At 52.4% G+C, this 19,303-nt stretch overlaps 1 protein-coding gene across 1 annotated transcript in view; it reads right to left on the reverse strand.

Moving 5' to 3' along the window:
- The window catches only part of Dagla (diacylglycerol lipase alpha), a 58,030-nt gene extending 45,354 nt beyond the window's left edge, over positions 1-12,676 (reverse strand). The window contains exon 1 of the mRNA XM_028884279.2: positions 12,544-12,676. The gene's annotated coding sequence lies outside the window, so the exon portion shown is untranslated. The remainder of the gene's footprint in view (positions 1-12,543) is intronic.
- Positions 12,677-19,303: the final 6,627 nt, after the last annotated feature.

Below are 19,303 nucleotides of genomic sequence, written 5' to 3' on the forward strand. Positions count from 1 at the left end.
CCAGAGCTAGAAGTGCCAGAGTTAGAGTTGAGGCCTCTCCATCCTCACAGTCTACAGACAAGGTCCCAAAGCCCAGAGAGGTACACTGGCCCGGCCAAGGACACACAGCTTTGGGTTTTGCCCTGTCAGAAATGCCACTCAAGTCTCATTTAGTCAACCATTACTTCCTTGGCATGCTGTTCTATGAGCCTAGATTCTGGAGTTTGTGTTTGGGCACCTAGGTGACACATCCTGATGGAGAATGAGCTGTACTGTGTGAGGGGGCATCTGGCTGTCTCTCCTCACACTTTCTCCTGTGTAGCAGACAGGTGTCTTCACCATCACCAGAGGAAACAGAAACAGAGAGAAGCGAGAAATAGATCAATGTGATGGACAAGGAGCACCAGGACCTGGAGAAGGTGAGGGACTGGACAAGGTTCCCTCGGCCAGAGTACCACAGTCCTGGCAGATGGATCTTCCACTAGGCAAGGAGGCCTCTTGTCTCATGCTGAGTGAGTCTTCTGTGTCCCAGGGACCCTGGACCAGACATGTTTATGTCACATTTTTCCTCCTTACTATGAAATTACATTCTCTATGGGAAACAGAAACCACCACCACTAATAATAAAAGAACCAGAAGCCGCCCCCGATTCCACTAGGAAAATTAACTATGAACAACCATCTAGTCCTTTGTTTTTTCTGTCCAAATACAGCGTGTGATGGTTCCTGCTGACAGAATCCCCTAGGAGGCAGACCTGGGCATGCCCGAGAGAGAGTGTGAAGCCTGGGTTAACTGAGGTGGAAAACCCACTCTACCTGGGGGTGCCGTCGTTCCCCAGACTGGAGTCACAGACGAAATAAAAGGAGACCGTAGGTGGAGCATCAGCATCTGACTCTCTGCTTCCCGACTTTGGGTACCGTGTGACCAGCTGCCTCAGGCTTCTGCTGCCATGACTTCCCTGACATAATGGACTTGGACGATGAGCCAGAATGAACTCTTCCTTCCCTGCGATGTCTTTGTCCAGTATTTTAAGGACTCGATGAGCAAAGTAACGAGTGGACGGGGCCACTCTGCATCTGCCACTTCTCTTCAGGGAACTAGAGAAAGTGGTCTCTGCTCATGAAATGGTTTTTACCACCTCTCCTCCACACAGCGGAATTTCTGGAGCTTATTCACCCAGTCCCTCAGTTTCCCTCTGCCGTGAGGAAACCGCTGAAGCAAGCCTAGCGAATAGACCTCTGGGCTCCAGGCTTTGGCGACACGACGATGCTAGATCCTGTCTTTTTGGCAGGTGAAGCTTTTCTGCTCTCTTGGGTTTGAGGAGCCAGGGTTCTGCCCTTCACACGGCTCTAGGGTAGTGAGTGATTCCCAGAGATGTGCAAAGGGAAGTAGCAGTGCTGACTGATAAATGCAAATTCTCAGTCCCCTTCCCACTTCCCCACTTCCCCACCCAGCAATTCTGAATCAGTGAGTGGACGGTGGGGCCCCAGAATGCGTTCAGAGGAGCCCTGATTTAGAGAGTGGGCCCCAGTAGGGCTGCCATCTAAGCATGCAGAAACTAAACCTCCATTTGTCAGGCCCTGCTGGATTCTGGGTTCCATCTCAGAGAAGTCAGAGGGGGGTGCTGAGAAGTACCAACTCAAGGACCTGTGTGAGTACTGGGCAGTGTAGAGACAGAGCGTCACACTCACTAAGGGTCACACACTGTGCCTTGGCCACTCAAACCACTGTACATGGACCAGCTGCAGCCCATTGCAAGTCAGAAACTCAGCTTGTTAGAAATGCAGATCTGGGTCCACGTGGCCTGAGCTAGAGCCTACATCAGCAAGCTGCCCACATGACATGTGAGTGGTACCGCAGCACCACACCCACTCCTGGACAAGCAACCAGAGTGATCCCGTGTTTCCCTCCTGTGTTCTCGGGGGTCCAGTCATGCCCATTCTACAGGCAGGAACTCCAGCTACGGCTAAATGACTGGGAAAGGACCCAGAAGCTGCAGCAGGAACCCCACATCAGAGCACTCACTAATCCCCAGGGAGTTCCAGTCCCACTTCTCAGATCAGGCTGCGGCCCAGTTATAAGCCAGGGTCACGGCAGCAGAGGGGAAGTCAAACCAATGGCTCTGCAGCCCTCCCCGGCCAGCAGAGCTGTCGCTGACCCCCACTGTCTGTCTGGAGCCCCGTTTCCTCCCGGCCCACTGTGCCTGCTGCAGTCTGCAGCTCGGAGCCAGGCTGGACGTCCTGCCTCCCAAGCTTTCAGTCTCTGTAGACACAGCTGGGGACAGGAAGTAGGATCTGGGGCGGAGGAACCAGGAGCTCAGTTTGGTCTGAGGACATTCTTTCTTCGCAGCCAGACCCAGTTCTGTGTGCCTTTTGAAAGGAAGTAGAGAATAGCTGTGCTCAGCCCAGTGAGGCCGGCTTCTTTCAACATTCCAGTTGCTGCCATTTCCAATTACAACTTCAGAGGGCTCCTATAATTTATACATCCCAGGATGCACTGCTCCAGCTGCTTTATGATGGGAGTTCATTACACCATTAAGGTTAAACTTTTATAAAGTACTGAGCAGGTGGTGGGCCGGGCGCCCAGCTTAGTTACCGCTCCCAGAAGCCCGCTGAATGGGGTTCACCTGGGGAAGGGAGGGGGCAGGCTCGCTGAAGGGGCCATGAAACGGAGAAGGCGGCTCCTGAGGTGCCCAGAGCCTCCATTAGCCTGTTTATTAAACTGCATAGTATAGCGGGCAGGCAGCAGGGAGAACAATCTGGAACAGCTCGACAGCACTGGCAGGGGGCATGCGGGGTGAGAGGAACCGTCCTGTGTGAGGCTGAAAGGCGTTGCTAGGGCCAGGGAGGTGTGGGGTCTGAGGAGGACAGGGCTGGGAAGATGAGCGACAAGGCAGCTACAGATGACAATCAGCCAACACATGGGAACAGAGCTGGGCTTCCGGGGAGCGGAGGGGATCGCCTTCTCAGCAATGGGGTATCCAAAGGGAGGGCGGCTACCCTCTGGCTTACAAAGTCCCCAGCGGGGGATGAAGGCATAGAGAAGGATCGAAACCCTGAAAGTAGGGGCCAGACAGACAGAGGCAGCAGGGCGTGGCTTCCAACAGATTTCCTGTGCCATCAAGGAAGCTGAGGTTCTGCCCTCTCCTCGGCTGTGGAACACTCAGCGCTCCTCCAAGGTGCCCTGGGACAGTCTTGAGTGCAAAGGGGATAAGTGTCCACAGCACAGGAGCTGCCAATACCCTGCATTAAATGTGACCCTGAGGCTGGAGCCCTTTGAACTGGGTCTGGAAGGACACCCCAGGGAGGATGTGTTGTAGCGGCTGTTAGGGCTACAATGGCATGTGTCAGCCACTAACAGAACCAGGAGGGATCTTTCCTCTTATGCCTCCCAGCTCCACACAGAAGTCCAGCACACAGTAGGAGCTCAGCTTGATAATGACCTTTTTATCAACAGCCTGATGAAAACTGAAAGGACCCTTGAGAATTCCTTGGCTCAGCAAGAGGGAAGAGTCTCCATGGCTGGTGTTCCCAGGCCTACTTGGCCCTCCTGGCCTTCTCCTTCATATCTTTATAACCGAAGGGGACTTCTGCCTGGGACTTCAAGCCTCAAGGGGCATGCTCTGGTACCTACGGACTAGGATCACTTCATTCTCCAGTCATTGTTGTCACAGGCAGATCATGCTGTGGAGCCTCTGTAGAGGCTGTCAGGGGCAGGCCGTGCTGTGGAGCCTCTGTAGAGGCTGTCAGGGGCAGGCCGCGCTGTGGAGCCCAATCTGGTTTGCAGGCCCATCCTTCATCATCCTACAGCCCTAAGGTGGCTCGGGGGCCACATAGCTTTGCTTACAGGAGCTGAGAGAAGCTGGCTTCCCCAAAGGCCTCAGGAGAGGAACGTTAGACAAAGGCAAGAGCCGGATGGAAGGGGTGCCAGTGGGAAGCAAACCAAAATAGGAGAGGAACCAAAAGGAGCTGGGGGTTGGGAAGGCCAGCTTCAGAGCCGGCTGGGATGTGAACAGAGTGAGACGCCAGAGGGGGACCAGCGAAACAGGGCCAACTTGGAGAAGAGGTCCAGATGCTGGCAGGGAGGGATGCCCAAGAGGTGTGGCTTGCACTGAGGAAGGGTTTGGGTCATCTAGCTTCAGAGGAGGCACAGCACTGGGAAAAAAGAGGGTCTCGGCACTGGCCTTTGGCTACTAGAACAATAGAGAGAAATAGTCATGGAAGTTACGGAAGGCGACGCTTAACCAGCATTGGGCACCTGTCACTCCGGGCTCTGGGGAGGAATTCCTATATGGGTGTCATTTGATACCTATGTGCCACATTCCAGCAGAGTCCCCTACCCCTATTTGGGAGAGGAAACCAAAAGGTCACACGTCCTGCCCAAGTAGCACTACACTACAGTGAAGCCCTGTCGTTACACAGAGCCCTGTGCCGTTTAAAAGCAGAGAGGATAAACGAGAAGCAGGCAGAGGTACTCAGGGGTGGCACGCTCTTGGTGACAGGCAGTCTCTGAAGAGGAAGAAGCAGACAGGGCACTGCGGGTTCCAGGCCCCTGCAGCCGAGGCTGCAAAGGCTGGAACTGTCCCCTCAGCTACCAGCCTAAGGCTGCTCAGCCATTCTGTAGCCTGCAGAGAAACTGCAGCAGGGCCGCTGTCCCAGGACAGTGGAAGAGCTGTGAGAAGTGGGAGTAGGCTACAGGGCGTGCCAGGGGAGCCTGATGTAATCCCAGCATGCCGAAGGCGGAAACTTGGGAAGTGAAATGAATCGTCACCTAACGGCAGCCTGGCCGCAGATTTCCAACAAGCCGCGCCAGGCCTGCCTTGCCCCCACCCACAAGTCAGTCCTCTGCGCTGTCCTCTGTTCTGGGGCCCTGGGAGGATCCCTGCAGACCCACAAAGAGCCCTGTGGCCTTCCTGAGGGAGCCCCTGCCAGGCGCTGAGCTGATGGGCACTGGCGAGAGCTGATGAGAAAGCAGGGGATTCCTAGCTGACGCCCTGGGAACCCTGCCACGGAGAGTCTGGCGGTGTCCTGCTTCCGGGATGCAAGGCTCACCTCTTTCCCAGACTTCTGCTGTTTTAGGGGGTGGGGTGGAAGAGATCTAGGTAGCTGCTTGGCAAACTCTCTCTCTCCCTTACTAAACCCAGCCTGAATTGACCTAGTTAGGATGCACATGGGAACTGAGGGGAAATAGAGCCCAGAATCCTGGAGAGCCCTCTACACTTCATATAACCAGGGGCCCGGGTACTTCTCAGGCAACCAGTAAACCTAAGCCAGGACTAATGACTCTCTCAGGACTCCCTGCCCCTTTCCTGGAACCACAAGGTTCTGAAGTTCCTGGCAGCTGGCAAGCCACAGGATTCTCTCAAAGCCTGTCTGGGTGGCTTGGAAGGTGGGTATACATGCTCCAGCCTGAGTCTGTGTGTGCAGTCTTCAGCACTATTGGTCTGCATGCCAAGGACCTCACAGGCAACCCTAACCTTTGTTTAGCACATTGTCTTCCCAAGGTCCCTTCCCACCCAGCATCACCTTTAAACATAGGGCATCCAGGATGAATATCCTGACTGCTGGCCTGAAAACAGGGAAACCGAAGCTCAGAACCGACAAGTAACTTATGCATAGATGCCCGGCAGAGAGGAACAGAATGCAGGCCCAACCCAGTACACGTCGTTCTCTGAAAGTACCCACTCGATGGAAATCGGCAGTCCTGGTCCTCACAGCAAAGGAGGGGCCTGACACAGGTGATAGGGTGGAGGAGTTCCAAGGAGACGTAAACACCCTCAAGTCCAGCAGCTGAATGATGTTTAGCGAGTTTCTAAACATCATCTATAAAAAGGGTTCATGCCACCTGCCCCTGGGGTGCTGAGGACGAAATGAACTGAGGAACAGAGGATGCTTAGCCTGGTGCTGGCATCTCTGTTCAGCAAATGTTACATCACTAGTTCCTCACTCCTGAGGAAGCAAGGGTAGGCAAAGGGAGCCATATACATTCTCAGGGCTGTCTTGATAGAGTGCAGTTCAGTGGAGCGTGGAGAAAGGCTTCCTGTAGGAAGAGGCTTGTGTGGAGCCTGGGAGAGAGGCAGGGCTGGGCCAGGACATGACAATGAACTCAACCTGTCAAACCCTGGTTCCTGACCTGGCTGCCTGTGTATCCCTGAGCAGGCGACTCGACCTCTTCAAGCCTTTAGTAAGATGGAGCTTACAGGGATGGAGGAGTGAAAGGGAGACCATTCAAGTAATAAACGTGATACTCTATTTCTCAAGTTGGCATTCACAAGATGAAAGTTATTGTTGTTATTATTACTGATGTTGTTGCTTTGAGGTAGAGTCTATCTACATAACCCCAGCGACCCTAAATCTTGCCATGTAGACCAGGCTCATCTCAACCTTGCAGTGATCCTCCTGCCTCTGCCTCCTGAAATGCTGAGATCTCAGCTGTATACCCCCACACTCAACTCCTTACTGTTACTTTGTGACACAGCAAAGCCCCCACACTCCACACACACTGGTATCCTCTAAGACCTCAAATATACCAGGATTGGAAAAAGTCAAGTGGAGGGCCCTGTCCCCAGAGGGATAAAATTACAGTCCATGGAGCCCACCCCTTACATGGCCTGTCCGTCAGGGCAGCCACGAGGGGGAGGTGCAGAGTGTATGGTACATAATGAAGGAACATCAATAATGAATTAACCACAAGTGAGTCCAGGAACATCAATCATAAATTAATTAAATGGCTCCATGAGAGACCGTGACAAGAGCCTACTGGGGATGAATTAGCACGGGACTCCTATCTCAGCTTCCACAGCCAAGGCCACCTTCCCCAGGCCCCAGAGAGACATAGCAGCGCCTTGGCCAGGAAGACCTCCAGGTGAGGGGATGCTTCTCGCAAACAGCGCCCCCAAACACAAGTACAGAGAAGCCCTGTTCTCCCACCCAGCCCCCAGCTTGGAGAACTCTCCAACGCTGGAAGGATTTTGATGAAACTTCCCAGAATAGTAACCTCCTGGGCTGAACTCAGGCAGGCGAAATTTCAAGGGGTAATTTGGTGAGAAAATTATTTTTAAAAAAATGCCTAGAAGTAAGTACTAGGAATAGCAGAAGCCCTCCGTGGGCCTCAGAGACAAGGACAACCTTGAGGACAGTGTCAACAACCTTATGGGGATCCTTGAAAGCCTCTAGAATACACTCTGGCCTGGTGCCACCCTGCTGGGACCCACCATCTCAAAGTCACAAGGGAAAGAGACTCCAGGCCCTGTGCAGGCTCTCCCGCCCGCCCCCATCCCTCTCTAGCCCAGAGCTGTGCTTTGCTTTTCCTTTATTTATTTCCTTACTTTCAGGTGACATGTCTATGTTTTACATAGATGCCCCCTGCCCCTGGGGTGCTGAGGACGAAATGAACTCAGGAACAGAGCCTGGTGCTGGTATCTCTGCTCAGCAAATGTTACATCACTAGTTCCTCACTCCTGAGGAAGCAAGGGTAGGCAAAGGGAGCCACGTACATTCTTAGGGCTGTCTAGATAGAGTGCAGTTCAGTGGAGGTGGAGAAAGGCTTCCTGGGTCTACCTTTGTGGTCCTGGGGACCTAGCTCTTCCCTTCCTTTCCAATCACGGCTTTCATTGCTCTTAGTTGCTTCTGGCTTGTGACCCATGCTGGCCTTCCCAGCCACATCCACGATTGTGGTCTATCCTCCCACTGGTCCTAAGGGCCTGGGTTAAGAGCCAAGGCCATTCAAATCCCTTTTAATCACAGCATTCCAATTACTTCCCCTCATTTAACCTCTTGAAGCACCACTTCTGGAAATTCAAACCCCTTGAGGGCAGAATCTACACCTTCCTCTCTAGTGTGCCCAACTTGTCTTCATGACCCTCTTTGACCCCAACCCACAGCCGGTTCTTAAGAAGAAACTAGCACTGTACCCAACAGAGGCATCTCTAGAGGTGATGTTACTAAGAGCTCCTCCAGGGCATGATGGCCCTGCCATCTCCTTATCAAGTATTGGAACTTGCAATCCCTCCCTGGTTCTAATCTATTCAGATCAGGATGTCACACTTTTTGGTGGAATAGATTGTGACTAGAGAGCAGAAATCCTGACTGTGTGAAAGCTCCATGGCTCCTGTCTTGCTCTCTGCTCCACGGGCATTAGAGGGTGAAATTCTTACAGCTCTGCTCAGTGAGAGGTTCGCTGGCCCTACCTTACAGATAAGGAAACTGAGGTGTGGAAAAGTACCAGTACCGAAATCTAGATCTAGCCGTCCTCAGCGTCTAGAGTCACAGTATCCTCAGGCTATGATACTATCTGGACTGTCCCCATTGGACTTCTAGGTACTGGAGGAAGAGGTGGGAGGCAGGCATGAATCACCCCCCCCCCCCCGAAATTCCCAGGTCACGTGAATATAGGACTTTGAGAGCGAGGCTCTTTCTAAAGAATATTGAGAAAACAGAAGGGCTCCTCAGCAAACACCGTCACAGGAAGCATGAAGACCACCCCCCGACCCCGATCCTGCCCCATCTAGAAGGCTTTCCCCGTCGGCTTCCACTGCTCCTTCCTGCTGCAAAGCTCCACTCCACACACCCACTGACACCAGGCCAGCCAGACACCAGAGCCCACAAATTCCCACGCCACCAGCCGCTCACACCCCCTCAGCCCTCACTTCCCACAGACACACTTGCAGGCACACGTGGCTCCACACATGTGTACTCTCTGAGCAGCCCTGTGGTGGAAACAGCCCTGCCCTGCTTTCCTCAACCACAACCTGCTAACCACCTCATGAAAACCACACCTTCACCCTTAGCTACACTGGTCCCCAGCACATCCCCTCTCCTGGGCTCCTGAGCAGCAAAGCGGTCCCCACCAAAAGTCAGCTCCCTGTCTTGGAAAGCCATGCACACGCAGACATGTCCCCATTCAACCCGGTTCAAAGAGGTATCAGTAAGGAAAAAGAGAATCAAGATAAACATTTTTCAGCCCTGCCCGCTGGTAACCACATCCTCAGATGTCCTGGACTCCGCGGTTCTGAAAGATTTATCTTCCCCTGACCACACACTCATTGATACTTCCCCAAGCGCTAGTTGCCCGGTCTGCTGGAGTGTAATGTTAAGATATTCTGGTGAGAAATTGAACTCAGATGGAGTGCTGGCCCAACAGGTGATGAACGCAGACGTTCCCCGCTCTATACTGGAAAGAGGGAGAAGACCAGGGGCAGAGTGGCTTGCAGAAACAGGCCACACCATTAGCTGCCGCAGGCTCACCTGGGAATCCTTCCTCTGGTCGATAACCTCTGGTCAGTAATGCCGGTTTCCCTGGCACCCCTCAAGCAGAGCAGCTGGTCATTGTGACTTACGGAGCAGCCAGGGAAGGAAAGCATGCCAGGAGCTGAGTAAAGCAACTTTTAGAGAAACACGAACAAAGAAAATGGGAGTAAGACTGAAGACCAGAGTTGAAAACCTCAGCTCCAAAGGGCGGCTTGCCCTCAATGTCTACTTCTGTTACTAGACCCCTGCCTCTGCTGAATCGGTCAAAAATCAGCTTGTCTGCACAATGACCAAGCTGGTGACCTGGCCAAGCTCCCTACTATTCTCAAACCCTGGGGACGGCATGGACAGCACAGCTCTGCTTTGGGGGAACAGAGGCCAGCTCCTCCTCTCAGCATCTTCTGATCTACCCCACCTGCTGCCCAGTTCCACTGTGCAGAGTCCAAGGATCCCAAGCAGATGGTAAGGGGTGGTTGGAAAGGGCCCTGGAGCCCCAAACCATAAGGCTGAGCCACAGATCAGAACACACGGGCGAGCGGAGGTGTGGAGGGTGAGCTGAGGGGACCTAAGGATTGAATATTCACAGCAGAGAGGCCGAAGGCTTCCTCCTTAATGGATCTGTTCTACAGAGCGCTTTCCAGGCAGGAGGTGAAGTGCCAAGCACTTCCTCCTGGGAGGTAGAAAGGCACTGCAGGGAGCATGCAGATGGCCTGGACGCCCCTCATGCCAACCTGGGAACTGCCAAGAAAACACTCACCGCACCAGGCTATGTCTAAGTGGCAGCTACTGAGGCAGGGTGAATCCCCCAGCATGGAAAAGTCAGCTCACCACACCTTTTATTTATGGTTCAACACTGCAGCCTGGACATGAGGCAAAAAAAACTTTTGTGTCTCAGGGATCAAGCTTTTGCAATGAATTGTTGGCCATGGCAGACACTCTCAGGGATGCTAGAGAAAAAGGTAAAAAAACAAAGCAATTTACAGCTTCCCTCGCCTTTCCCATCTGGAAGGGGTGTTCAGCCAGAAGTGGACTCATATCAGGACAGATGTCTTAGGACTTCTCACCATATTTATCCAGCCTTGGAGTACCCCTTAAGGATGCTCATGGGCTCTTTTCCTCCTCCATGTGTCTAGGGTATCATTCACCATATCCCATCCCCCTGCCATACAGTCTCAACCTCCCCCACAGGACCACCTGCCCTGAGCCCACTTAGTAGACACCCTGACCCAGTTCACTTTCTTTAGGCCATGGCCTCCAGAATGCTGACATAACACTCCCATTCTCAGAAACAAGGGAAATTCTCAAGAGAAAATACACTTTCTGAGTCTCCCTCCCACACAGGTACCCTAGATCTGTCAGCTACAGCACCTCCCAGACCTTCCCAGATAATGAGGTGTGTCTGCAGCCCAAGCAAAGGGCTTCCTCCCGTTTGGGCCACTCCTGCAGAACTCCAAAACTGTCACGGCCATGTCCAGAACCGTCCTCAGGAGACCTGGGGCCTGGCTCCAGCTCAGCAGCTGACTCACTGTGTCAACAGACCCCACACCCCCCCACCAGGAGCATGTATACTCTGGCCTCTAATTCTCTATGACAAGCTCTTGGCCTTTGGTTCTCTTCCTTCACAATCACGTGCCATGCCTCCATTTCTGACCACCCTTGTCTCTTGCCCTGGTCTCTTTACCTGATGAGACTCCCTGACCCTTGTATAGCCTCTCACTGCTTATAGAAGCCTCCATGTGCAACATCTCCTTTCATTCTCTGGGTCCACGGGACCACCGTGTAAAGTGGCTCTTATAGGTAACAACACCTGCTCAAGGTCACACAGCCAAGACTGGAATTTGAGTCATCCGGCTCTAAATACAATGAATGCTACTCCAGCTTTAGGGAACTCAGCTCAGTTCCCGCAGATGAGGCAGGCTTCTCCAATCACCCATGCTGGCAAAGAAACACCCTCCCCACGAGAAGCTCAGCTCTTTGCTTCTACCTCCATGCCTTCCCCCAAGAAACCCATAACATCCTGAAGTCTTCTCCAACATCCCAAGACTTCTCCAGGGGTCTGCAAACTCTGTGAAGTAGCTTGTAGCACTGAGAGGAGGGGAGGGAGGGAGAGGAGGGAAGGAAGGACGGAGGGAGGGAGAGAGAGAGAGCACACTTTCACCCCAAAGCTTCTCAGAAGACTGGTGAGGACAGATGTCATCCTGAAACACTCCCAGTAGCCACGGACTCATCTTCCACACTGTCCTCAAAAGGTCCTCTGGACCACAAGGAGACAACTCCCAGAAACCCAGTAGCAGCCCCATCAACTCAATGAAAAGAAAGGGCCCAGGGATGACAGATAGATGGTGAGCCGCATGGCCCCTGACCTACAGACATGAGCCACTTCTCTGCACACTGCTGATTCTCACAGTCAGAAACAAGGACCACCAGTGAGAACCGCCTATTCCCCCATCTTCTCCAAAGTGGGAAGTTATCATGAGCCAGATACAGGTTCATAACCAGGCAGAGCTCTACCTGGGGCAGCAATCAAGAATCTCATGGTAGACGAATCCCATGGTGTCTCTCTTTCTTGTCCATTATAAAGAACACCAACCTTCTTCCAGCCTTCTGCCCCCAGGCCAGCATACCCAACAGGCATTAAAGCTGAGCCCCATAACAGAGGCATTGCGCCTCCTGATCTCCCTGTAAAGGTGGGTATTTACCCTCCTATTTACCAGGGTCTGAGGGTCACCAAGTCTCCCCTCACAGTGCTAGTCATTCCAGGGCACTGCACTAAGCCAAGGCCTTTTCTCACAGCTGGGCCAGAGCCACTAGTCCATGCCCAGGACACTGATTCTTCAAGCCCCCAGGATCATCCTTCCAAACCATGTCAAGCCCAAGGCCAGAACCATCCCAATATCCAAGCAATGGCAGCACTTCCTCATACCCATGCCCACCGCACCACCATGGCCCAGCACCAGCTGGCCACCCACCCCGCACCAGCTGCGTGCATCACCCTCCTGTACAGAGGGTGCACCCTCCTCACACCTGGGCGGCCACCGCCACACCAAAGCGGGGGTGAGTCTTCTGATACCCTCGCCGGGAAAAATCACGCTGCCCGTGCTGGATCCACGTTGCCCACGCCCGTGCCACGCGTGTCACCATCCCCACGCCGGTGGCCCAGGGCTCCGCGGACCTCACACCTGCCACAGGCGCGCGTGGCAGCCGCACCTCCGCCCGCGGACCCGTCGAACCGGCCGCCACGCGCAGTGGACATTGCCCAGCCCGCCACGCCGCTCGCACCGCGCCCGCGCCCGGAGCTTGGCCCGGGCCCCCTTACCTCCCGCCCGCCGCAGGGCTCGGCCCGCCGCGGCCGCTGCGACCGCCACCTCCATCCTGGGCTCCCCAAGGCCCCTATTCACTAACGCTGCTTCCGCAGGGCGCCGGCGCCGGCGCGAAGGCCGCCTCCGCCCCCCGGGGGACGCTGCGTCCTTTACGTAAACCCCACTCCGCCGCCAGCGGTGACCATGGCGACGGTCGTGGGGTGGCAGCGCCCCCTAGCGCCAGGGAGGGGAGCGGCCCGCAGGCCGGAGCTGGCGGAGCCTTTGCGGGAGCCCGGCTCCCCGCGCGTGGGGGCGGTGGGCGCGGGGCTGAGGCCTCCATGGGGGCTCCGTGGGCAGACGAGAGGGGTTGGACCGCGGGCACTGCACAGGGGCACGGGGGCTGCTTGGGTTCCCCCTCCTTCAGGCCCCGCGTGACAGGGTTTAGCGTGGGAGAGGAAAAATAGCAAGTAGGATCACCGGAGAACTGGTTCGTTTGGGGGGAGGAAAGGAGAGAGATGGGTTCCACCTCCTTCAAGGGACCTAGCAGCATCTTCAAGAGTTGGGACACATCTTCATCTATGTCCTCCCTTCTACCCTTACTCCCACCCTCCTCAACGCCCAGCGTCGTGCCTGACAGCCAAAGGGGAGTCTGATCAATTTTGATTTTCTGGTAAATGAAGAAAATCGCCCCTCCTGTTCTCCTTCACACACGCCCATTCATTCACGCTGCAAGTCGCTCAACACGCCTTCCTGAAAGCTGCTTTTGAGCAGGGGCACAGCTATCCTGGTGTGCTGGGTTGAGTCTGAGGAGTGGGTGGGTGCCGGCCTGCCCTGAAGGATCGCGGGCCGCTGCGGGAGGCAGATGAGAGAATCGGCGTTCCACGTGGGGACTAAGCTGACAGCCACAGCTGCCCAGAGGGTCATGGGTATGAGTGGATCTAGAGGTCATGATGATGCAGCCAGTCAGGTCTCAGAGGTCCAGCAGAAAGTCATGAGAGGTCAAAAGGGGAATAACAGAAAAGTCTCTGAAATGTTTCCTGGGCCCAGTCGTCGTCTGGAGAAATCAGGGCGATTGACTTTTGTTCCGCAGGCGTTGAGGCCGCAGGTGGACATCTGGCTGAAAGCGAAACCCTGCGTCCAGGACAGACTTCCCTTTGTTGCAGCGGTTCAGCACCTCCCCGGGTGATTCAGTATTATCTATGGTCATTTCAAAGGCAAGCTCTGGCTTAGGCGAAGAAAATGGGAAGTGGGAACAAACACGAGGCACCTCAAAGAATTCAAGAAGAGGAGCTCCTGGTGTCTCAGGAAAAACAGGAATTGGGGGAGGCCTTGGTTGCAGGTCAAGGACCTTGTCTCTAGATTGTCATGAGTCATTCAAATCACACAGCCAGAGATAATATCTCTTGTTTCAAAGTTCCAGGCCCCTGGAAGGAAGAATTATATTGATCCTGTGGACCGTGGTGAATCACCTATGGCCAGGCAGAACGTCCTTTGCATACCCTCCTCCTTACTCACAAGTTCCCAATGGAGAAAGCATGGCTGTGGGGCCACCCCAAGATGGTTTACTACAGTCCACCCTTTAGCTGTCCAGCACACACGAATCCACACAAGTTCATTGCACACACACTCAAATACACATCATCCTTCCCATTCATGCAACTCTTGCTAAACCGGTTCTGACAGCCTATAATGTGGGAAGTTAATATTACTGGGGATCCTCAAGGTGATGTCCTGTCCACTGAATGGCTGCTCCAGTGGTTCCCATGTAGGGCATCCCGTTGCAGGATTAAAGGGTGCATCTACTGCTGCTAAGGTAGCCTTTGAACTCTGTAGCCTCGGTGGTAGGTGACGTGGACCCTCCATAGGGAAGCTTACTAGAAGCTCTGACCCTCAGACCCAAGATCTCAGCCTGACTACAAAACCCTCAAGGGATCTGTGTGCATGTGAAAGTTTGTGAAACTGTTATTGTGCAATTGGGGGAAAGAGGAAAGGGAAAGGTAAGAAAAAAATGTTTTTTAATTGTGATCATCCCCTTTAAAAAGAGTCTGAGAATGTTCTGTGCTTAGCGTACATGAGATCCTGAGTGCAATTGCCAACCCCCAAACAGACAAAAGGTATTGGTTAATTATTTAGGATTCAACAATGTGAGTCAGAAACAAGGAAAAATGGGTAGAGGCTGCAGGCATTATTTTTGCAACTGGTTTTGAACTCCTGGAAGGAATTTATAACTTCCTTCCTCTGACTCTTTACCCAGCCTTGCCTCCTATCCATGTCTCATTGGGCTGACAGGCTGACCTAAGTCTTTATCCTTGAAGGGCTTCAGTGGTCCACCACATGGTCTCTGGAGTTTCCGTGTGTGCGTGTGCGTGTGCGCGTGTGCATGTGTGTGTGGGTTTGCATGCATGTGTGTGTGTACGTGTGTGTACGTGTGTGTGTGTGTGTGTGTGTGTGTGTGTGTGTGTGTACATGTGTATACATGTGCAGGCCATAGGTTGATGTCCACCTTATTTATCTTATTCTTTGAGACAGTGTCTCTCACTGGTCCAGGAACTCTCAAACTCACTGATTGGCTAGACTGGCTGGCTCGTGAGTACCAGGAATCCTCTGCCTCTGTCTCCCTGACACTGGAATTACAGGCCATGTCCAACCCCCCACTGCCCCCACCCTGCCCACAGGATCTTTCTATTTAGCCCTGGCTGTCTTGGAACTCACTCTGTAGACCAAGTTGGCATCAAACTCACAAAGATCCTCCTGCCTCTACTTCCTGAGTGCTAAGATTAAAGGCGTGCGCCACCACTGCCCGGCTCATCTCAGCTTTTTACTTGAAGGCTAGGAATCTAAACTCGGCCCACATGCTTGTAAGAAGCACCTTGTCAAGTGTGGCATGTCCCCAGCCCTTCTACCCCTGCTCCTGAGAGCCTTGACAAAGAACAGCCATGGAGGATGGCTAGCTCAGAACACACACTTTCTGGGGTTTGTCCTGGCATTGCTTCAATGCCATGCTTGGCTTTTCCTCAGAGTACCTTCCGGCCTGGTTCAGCCAGGTGTCACTAGAGACAGTCCTCAGGGGTGGGAATGGACGAGCTGAGGAGAACAAAATGAGGCCACCAGAACCAATGACAAGTTGTAGACTGGTCCTGGTCCAGCTGCCTAACTGAGCTCCTTGAGCTCTGTGCCAAATCCTCATTCTGGCCTCAGTTTCCCTCTGGGTCCCAGTGGAGATAATAACATGGCTCCTCCTCCCAGGGGGCTGTGTGGATTAACTAATTAATGAGTGTGACATCGCCTGTTTCCACAAAGGGGCTGATTAAATGCTGGGTGTTGTTATTAGAAGCAGTGGAGGGTGTGTGACAGGCAGAGTCGGCTGGAGACAGATCTGCTCCCCTTTGTGTGTTCCCCACCCCCTTCCTCTGTCTGCCCCACATTCTGCAAGCCGAACATCTTGCAAGACAAAACCAAGATGATTTTTTTGGCACCCCCCGAAGACGGCGTATAACTTTTGCACATTTCCCCTGTGCTGGAATGTGACTCACGGCTGAGTTTCATAGTATAATTTGTCTCCAACAGCTGGCACAACTGTACCCTGCCCCAGACTCTCACAGCAGCTGTAGACAGGGATGGTTCAGCCAGTGACTGCAAAATTCCTGAGCTGGACACCACCCCTAAGGTTTTGGTTTTTGTTTTTTTAACCATATTGCCCCTTGGAGGCCTAGACTGAGTGATCTCACCCACTACACACACACACACACACACACACACACACACACACACACACACACACACACAGCCTAAGGGAGAAAGTGCTGCTAAGAACTCTTGACTTCTGCAAAGGGTTGGGAGAATTCAAAACACACAGGGTTTAGAAGTATAAAGTGTCTGTTCATGGCTGGGGGCAGAGGGAAATACCATGACTCCATCTTAGCTTGGATGTAAGATATTGAGTTACTGGATGAAATCATAGGTCTGGGGCATGGTGACTTTGTGGTACCCAGCCCTGGATCCCTGTAGCTGGTGTGAGAACTTTTTTTTTAACATTTTTTTTTTTTTTTTGTAGTGGGTAGCCATTCCAGCTCTGGTCTGGAAGTTCCAACCCCCACTGAGGCTTCGGTAACTATCACTACAAGGCGGGCCAAGAGAGGGCCCTGAAGACCCGAGATCTGGATGTGCCACCCTCTCTTGTTGCCCGAACCCTGGAGGCTGGAGGTGGACCGAGCAGAGTTCTCCAGAGAACACCGCTAGATTGCACTACGTCCTTCCCAGACCCTGCAACCTACCTATCCCTTCATTTGTAAGTTACACCATTAAATAAACCTCCCTCTTAACTACGTGGAGTGGCCTTAATAATTTCACCAATATATATATTTTTATTTTATGTATGAGTGCTTTGCATGTATACCTGCATGCCAGAAGAGGACATCAGGTCCTGTTAAGATGGTTGTGAGCCACCATGTGGTTGCTGGGAATTGAACTCAGGACCTCTGGAAAAGCAGTCAATGCTCTTAACCACTGAACCATCTCTCCAGCCCTGGTGTGAAAACTTTGACCACCCTCAGGGGCTACGTCTTCCACCCTTGAGTATTACAAGGTGCCAGCTCCTGCTCTGTATCCTGGCATCTCAGATGGGGGTAGGTGGGAAGGAACTGCTCGGTTGCCACCAGGTAAATAAGTCTGTTGCTGGCATCCCAAGAGGGGAATGTTGTTTATCCAAATAGCACAAACTCAGCCAGCCTGGGGAGGCGAGAATAAAGCTCTGGAGGCTGAGCTGTCAGACTCCCGGAGGGAGAAAGATTAGCCAGTTGCAAAGTCTAGGAAATGCATGTGAATTGGAGTTTGGGGCACCTGGAGCAAGCACCCTCTCTGGATCATCTTAGGCATCTCCAGTCAGGATTTCAGGACTTCCTGCCTCTGCAAACAGCTGCTGTCCCTGCAGTGCCAAACCTTTGCCCTCTCTGTCTTCCCTTGGCCAGCTTGTCTTCCCAGGGGCCAGCTGACTGGAAGTGGTGGGGCCTGGGCCACATGACTTCGCTGGCATCCGAAGGGCTGGAAGGTCAGCCATCATCAAAATGTGCTGAAGTCCTATATAAGGGGTGGGTTCTTCTCTCCACCAGGAAGGAGGCACAAGCCCACATCTTTGACCTAAACTAACTTAGTTTACTAATAACAGCTCAACCTCTGCATGAGAGTGTCTTAGCAAGGGTGGCAACAGAAGAGACCATCCTGATGGTAGTTTGTTTCTGGGAATAATAGAGGGGACCAAACAACCTTAAGCCTCCCAGGGGAAGGACTAGGAAGTTTCTCCACTCTAGCCTCCTCCCTGTTCATTTGGGCATCACCAGAACCTTCCCCTAAATGTCCAGAGGATTGGGAGATCCTCTCATCTCATTAAGACAGCCTATTTGTAAGTGTCTGCTCCTTGGTGGGCATTGTAGTAACTAGGTTTTCTCTTTGGGGCGCTGGGGAATGACGGGAGTGTAAACACAGATGTCTCAGGGGAAAGTCAGTGTGCTCACTGATAGTATGAGTCATCTGTACTCTCTGGACACCAAAGCCAGAGTAGAGAGCTGGGCGACTTAAGGGTACCCTTCCATCTACCTGTTCACCTGCTCATAATCCCACTCACCTACACATCTATTCATTTGCTCTCCACCCAATGTGACAACCCCCCCACCAATTCACCCATCCATCTTCTTTGCATCCACAACGCCCCCACACTTTTTCTTCCTTCTTTCCTTCCTTCCACAAACCTATCCATTTATCCATCTACTCATCCGTCTATTTATCTGTCCTTCCTTCTATCCACCCATACATCCACCTTTCGATCTCTTCTTCCTTCCATCCATTAATTCTCACATTTATCCATCTATTTACCTCTTAAATATCATCTCTTCTTTATTTTTTCTTCCAATGTTTTTTCTTTTTCTTTCGTGTGTGTGTGTGTGTGTGTGTGTGTGTGTGTGTGTGTGTGTGTGTACATGGTCATGCATATACCCTGCAGTGCAGATGTGGAGATCAGAGGGCACCTTGTGCTCATTGGTTCTAACCTTCCACCATGTGAGTTCCAAAAACTGAACTCAAGCCGTCAGGCCTGGCAGCAGTCACCCCTCCCCACCAAGTCATCTATCCAGCCCCCTTCTATAAATATCCTTGAAAAATGCATTTCTGCCCATTTTTATCAGTTTCTCCCAACAGGGTGCCTTTGGCTGTCTTAAGAGCAGCTGTAGTGGCCCTCACCTCTCATCCATTTTCCAGCCAGCTGAGTGACCTTTTATAAATGGACATCAAATTACGTCAAGTCACTGCTTAAACCCCAGCTGTGGTTTCCCATTGCTCTTAAAATATAGACTCCATTTTTTTTCTTGGATATGACTCAAACACGGTAAACTCTGTACCTTGACCAATTTCTGTATATGTACTTAACCTACTACTACCACAACCAAGTGAAGATTCAGAACATTTCCAGTTCCTTGTGTCCTTCACAGTCCGAATCTGCCTCCCTATAAGTACCCATTATTTGAACTTCTGTCCTGTAGACAGGTTTTGTCTGTCAGTAAACTTCCTACTAATACAATCACATAGTAGGTATTTGTGATGGCTATTCTTGGTTGTCAACTTGACTACATCTGAAATTAACTAAAACCCACATGGCTGGAACACCTATGAGGGATTATTTTCTTTTTTCCTTTTGGTCTTTTCTTTCTTTTTTTTTTTTTTCAGACTAGATGTGAGATTTATTACTGAACCTGATTTGGTAGGGTACAGGAGAACATGTGTAAAGCC

The sequence above is a fragment of the Peromyscus leucopus genome, chromosome 1 (genome assembly GCF_004664715.2).
Source record: "Peromyscus leucopus breed LL Stock chromosome 1, UCI_PerLeu_2.1, whole genome shotgun sequence".
NCBI lineage: Eukaryota > Metazoa > Chordata > Mammalia > Rodentia > Cricetidae > Peromyscus > Peromyscus leucopus.